Below are 6000 nucleotides of genomic sequence, written 5' to 3'. Positions count from 1 at the left end.
GGAACTGTTCTTTTTCCCGTTGAATAGGAACAAAAGGGCCAAGGTAGGTTGTGTTCATATGTTGTTCCTCTGTTCTTTCAGGCATGCATAGATGTAAAATGGTGTTAACATCAGCAAATAAAGATGTCAGACTAAATAACTGTCAGGAACACTTGTGTCCAAGCAGAGCAACTTCCACAAGTTGAGTTTGGATCTCCTCACACTCTCTAGTTGGAAAGATAGAGCTTCATCTGATTCTTGCCTAGTTTTTGTTTGCCCTTTTTTTTTTTTTGTCTTTTCCCACTTTTTCATATTTCCATAGCATAGAAGTATGTCTTAGAAAATGGAAACATTCAATTTTGAGAAGGGATTTTCAAAGTTGCAAGCGAGTTTCTTTTTGCCTGTTTATTTTAATGTGAAAAGGGTTGTAATGTTTATATTATTTCCCTTTATTGCTAAATATACATAACATATTTCTAAGTAAGTGTTCTGCATGTATTTGAAATGGGACTTACACCCTGTTGCTACTATTATTTTTCCAGATACCTGAAAATGATGAATTGTTTGTTGTTCATCTCAGGAGTGTGGAGGGAGGGGCTGAAATCAACACCACAAGGAATTCTGTTCAGATTAATATTAAGAAAAATGACAGCCCTGTGCGATTTGCTCAGAGCACTTACATGGTGCCTGAGGAAGTCGAAATGCTCACAATTCAAGTGATTCGTGGTAAGGATGACAGTGGAAAATTAATTGGACCTGATGAATGTGAAGTCTCCGTCAGTTACACCATCATAACTGGGAATTCAACAGCACACGCGCAGCTCAATTTAGACTTCCTAGATCTTCAGCCAAATACAACTATTGTCTTCACACCTCTAGTTCATGAAGTATATATGAAATTCAAGATCCTTGATGATGCCATACCAGAAATTGCTGAGACCTTCCAAATTATGCTCCTTAAGGACACGTTACAGGGAGATGCTGTTTTGGTTAATCCATCTGTTGTTCACGTCACCATCCAACCAAATGATAAACCCTATGGAGTGCTTTCAATCAACAGTATCCTGTTTACTCAAACTGTTATCATTGATGAAGACCAAATTTCAAGGTACTACAGATCTTCAAACAGTATCTCGTCATGTTAAGGGATTTGTTTGGCACTGTAAAGCATCCTTAGGATTTCACTGACAGTAATTATAAAATCAGTAGTGAAAAATTAATATAGAAATCACCTACTGTGTAATTATTATAAACGATATAGAATTTTCAAGGGAGAAAATGTCTAATTATGCAGAAGTATTTTAATATTTATGAACTATATATGAGAACTGTAAATATTTAATGACATTATCAAAATACTGAAAAACCCTTAATCTAAAAGATGGATCAGTGAAGTTGTGATGCGGCCACACACCCATTCATACAAGTGGAAAATATATTTCAGGCTTCCTTTCCCAGTAAATCTTTGTCTATACTGTATTTAAAGTCAGTCTCTGGTTAAAAAATGGTGGTGAGTGTCTTCTGTGAAGTACTGAATACCCATAGACTTCCAAAAAAGTTAAATACATGTAATTTTACAGATAAATTAAAAACAAATCTCCACACAAATCTTTACAAGCAGAACTAATATCTATACAATATTGCCAGTTTTAGTAAAAATGTCCACTGCTAGCTAGTGATGGTGGTTCATCCCCAGAGAAAGAGGTAATGTATCAACCTATGATTTTATGAACAATTTCTAGTATGTAGAGCCCAGCACTTCAATATTCACTTTTTTTTTTTTCTTTCTTATACACAGATACAGGAAACGTGACATTTCCATAATCACAAATATTGATAAATTATATTTCAGTGCATAGGCAAATAGTTGAGTCACTTTATTTTAAATAAAATCATTATTTAAACACTCATGCCTGACAATTGTATTTTGATATAGTCCATAAAACAGTGTAGAAATTTAGTTGAGAAAAAGTTTTCTGAAATTTAACATCTTTCCTGAGAAAAAATATAAACATGCCAACTTTCCTCTTCTCAGTATCTTTCTTACTGTAAACAAAATAAATTTTAACTAATGTCTTTAGATATATTACTCATGTCTTTATGTATATTATCTCATGAATAAGCAACCTGAGAAAAGTCTACTTCTGTGGTATGATTTCACAAATTTTAAGTCCTGACTCAAATGTCAGTAGCAGCAGTTAATATCGATTCCACTGAAGTCAGTATAAATCTTCCAGGGAACAGATAGCTAAGTAAACCGATATTAATTATAATTGCATGTTACAGATTTTTATTTTCATTCAAAACCACAGGTTTGAAGGGATCACGATCGTAAGAAATGGTGGAACACATGGAAATGTTTCTGTGACCTGGGTCATAACTCGAAATAGCAGTGATCTGTCACCTGTGACTGCAGACCTTGTTCCAGAGACCGGGGAGATACATTTTGATCAAGGACAGATGCTGGTCACACTTTCACTGACCATTATTGATGATAACATACCAGAAGAAGCAGAGCCCTATCTTCTGAAGCTCTTAGCTCATACAATACAGGGAGGCGCAGAAGTCAGCGAACCATCTGAGGTAAGTTTGATTTCAGAACTTGTTTTGAGGAGGTGATAGATAATAATTAGGGAGTAGGATTAGGATTAGGATCCACCAGTTTTGGTGGATTGGCTAAATTGAAGTAGTTGTGCTTGAGTTTAAGTGAAGCAAGCTGATGTATTCTCAGTATAAAGAGCCACATCCAAAGTCTTTGGCTTAACATATTTTATAAGGCCAGACCTATTTAATGCAGTAGCATTTAGCTTAGAATATTCCCATCATAAATATCATTGCATAACTGCTATCTTGATTGGTTGCTTGCTAAGAGAAGGTTGAGCATTTATTTTCACTTGCTTATTTGCTGTAGGTACTGGAATGTTTTACACAGAGTAACAGCTTCAAGAGGATGGCTTAGTGATTAAGACTAACCTCTGAACTTTTAAATAAGGGGTAATTAGCATTACTGACAATTCTGTGACTCAGGTCCCTACTTTGCTTTTTGAACATATGATTGGAATGAATTTGGTGAATTAAATGATTTTTTCACAGTCTGAAATATATTCAAATTATTCACTTTGGCTGCTGAACCAAAAATCAGTTATTCAAAGCTCATTCTGACATAGATGAGGCATAGCAGGAAAGTTGCTGCTATCAGTGGTGTGCTGCTTGTGCACAAGCAACACTTTGGGGCTGTCAATCTGATTTCTTTCTTGAGTGCCAATTCACTAACGATAAAAATGTATGATGACAGTCAGGACATACTTTCATGAAAACGTGAAAACTGTGGTGTATATTAATTGTAGCATTGAGTAAGTGATGCTGTTTTCTGTTTTGCAGCTTTTGTTTTACATTCAGGACAGCGATGATGTTTATGGCGTAATAAAGTTTTATCCTTTGGAGAATCAGAAGATTGAAAGTAATCCAACAGGACGCTTTTTATCCTTGAGTTTTGTAAGGGAGAAAGGAACAGTTGGAAATGTGCAGTTAGTTTATACTGCACTGTATATTCCAGCTGGAGCTCTGGATCCTGAGAGAGCAAAAGATGGCATTCTAAATATGTCTAGAAACAGCATCCTCCTGTTTCCAGAAGGAAAAACACATCATACTTTGAGTATACCAATAAGAAAAGATGCATTTCTTCAAAATGGTGCTCATTTCCTCATACAGGTATCTCAGCTGTTTTGTTTTTGGTTTTGTTTTTTAGCTTATTTAATATGAGGAATATGATTCAATAATTGATCCTTCCCCTTGACTGTAATTTAAATGACCATTCCTGTAAAAAAAAAAAAAGTGCTTAGCTCTGAAGCAAAGATTTTCTTATTTAAAAAGACATCTTTCATAACTATGCTATAAAGTTTTCTATCCCTAATCATTAGTAATTAAACAAATTTTAAAACTAAAGAGGATTCAGGTACTAATCATGGAATTTATCAAAATGAGATCAGCGTTGTCTGTTGCTTGCCCCTTGAAGCATGTTTCTGCTTGGCCTCTGACTTGGAACGTGAAAAAAATAAGGTTCTTAAAATTAAATTACTGAAGCAGGAAAAATTTCAGAAATGACATGCAAGTAAATGTATCTTGGGCTTGATACAGGTCCTTCTCCAGCAGGTCATCCCCCAGCCTGTACTGATACTTGCGGTTGTTCCTTCCCAAATGCAGGACTCTACACTTGCTCTTGTTAAACCTCATCTGGTTTCTTCCTGCCCAACTCTCCAGCCTGACCAGGTCCCTTCCAACCCCTACAATTCTGTGATACTGTGATCTTTGCTCTTCCAGCTGAACTATTCTAAATTAAAAAGGGTCAAATATACATTATATATTATATGTATATTATATTGCATTTATATATAAATTTGTTAGGAGAACTTACTTTTTTTTTTCCCTGTATAGTTTTCTTCACTTTTTTCTTTCCTTTTTTTTTTCTATCTCAATTTGTAAAAGATAACTTTTATCATCGTTGAAGGTGTTGATGTTATATCCATGAATTTCAAATTTGCCAGGTTTTATATTTTCCTTATAGTCTACCAAAGACGTTGTAATCACTTCTAAGACCTTTGAAAGATTTCCTCCCTCCACATCCTTCTCCCTACATTCTCTTACAGGAGGAATAATGAGAACAAAAAGTTTTGCCAGAATTATATTGTTTATCTAATATGCAATTTTATTTATTTATTTATTTATGGCATTCACAGTTAGATTAGGAATTGCCTTCTGAAATACTAGAACACGTTAGTATGTTTTATGATTGCAAGAGGTTTGAGAGATCCACAAAATTCTTAAATGTCTAATTCCATGTATTCAATGTTTTTTTTTTTTTTTTTTTTTTTTGTCCTTTGACTGTAGTCAAGACACACATCTGATAAATATTTCAGAATGTTCAGTCATTCCAAGCACTTTGCCTGGATTTTCAAACTGTAGATTCCAATCTGTTTTTTTTTTTTTCTGTACTTTCTCCATGAACTATAAATAAAATCTTTGTTTGAAGAAATTAAATCAGAGGAGCTTTCCAGCTCAAATAATTAATTTAGAAACTCATAGAGAAGGAAAACACCACTATTTATCACTGTGACAATCCTTCTGCATCGTGAATAAATGATAATCTCAGTGAACATGTTTAGAATGAGTTGTACTTAGGCAAAATAAAGAATTGACTCAGGAATCAGCAGAGAAGCAAATGAAACTGTAGGATGAATAAAGGTACAGGAGATAATGTTAATGTGAGATATATTCCTTAGTGACACCTTCAATTAAATAACGTGCTGTAATCAGAGATGCGGTTTTTGGTATAGCTAGGAAGATTAACTCTGAAAATTAAGCTCATAAACTAATTGTTATTGTTCAAATAACTATATATTTTTTTCTCTTTGTACTGGTTTCCTTTAAAAGGTACTAAAGGAAACATTGCAGAAAGAGTAAAATCTCTGTTCTTTATTGATTATTACTTTATTCCAAAGGTACCATACAGGATCCAAATACAGCATACACTTTAAATAGAGCAAATTGTTTTGGCTGTGTAGTATTTCAGAAAGTTTACTGAGCTAATAACCGCACAATGGTGCACTTTCATCCTGTTAATTGCAGAATCGGGGCCTATGCTAGGAGAAAGCTCAGAAAAGAGGAGAAACAAACAGTGCCATCATCTGTTCTTCAGACTTTTGATAACAAGTTGGAATGGTTGAGAATCAGTTACTAAATACAGTATTTGTAAAACATTTCCATCTATCATCAGATAAATGTTCATGCATATTTCTGGGTGTTACTCAAGCAGTTGTGGAACAAAATATGATACAGCCCACATATTTATAGAGTTTGGTTTCAAGAACTGTAAGACTTTAAAAATCATCTTTTGAAATGGTGAACCATGATTACTATATGAATTTAAGAAAGGCCACTATTTTATCCCCAAAAAATAAAGCTTTACTCTATGATAACACCTGATAACTCCAAGAAAAAATGTCAGTGGGAGTTTATGCCCCA

General features: G+C 34.2%; 1 pseudogene across 1 annotated transcript in view; it reads left to right on the top strand.

The window, feature by feature from the left end:
* Nucleotides 1-482: 482 nt before the first annotated feature.
* The window catches only part of LOC308187180 (adhesion G-protein coupled receptor V1-like), a 69801-nt pseudogene continuing 64283 nt past the window's right edge, over nt 483-6000 (top strand). Inside the window, exons 1-3 of the transcript in view lie at nt 483-1087; nt 2292-2562; nt 3361-3690. The product of the transcript in view is annotated as an adhesion G-protein coupled receptor V1-like (transcript). The remainder of the gene's footprint in view (nt 1088-2291; nt 2563-3360; nt 3691-6000) is intronic.

The sequence above is a fragment of the Anser brachyrhynchus genome (assembly GCF_964034855.1).
Source record: "Anser brachyrhynchus genome assembly, contig: SCAFFOLD_275, whole genome shotgun sequence".
Lineage (NCBI taxonomy): Eukaryota > Metazoa > Chordata > Aves > Anseriformes > Anatidae > Anser > Anser brachyrhynchus.
The sequence above is the reverse complement of the archived record's forward strand: the minus strand, read 5'-3'. Positions and strand labels throughout refer to the sequence as shown.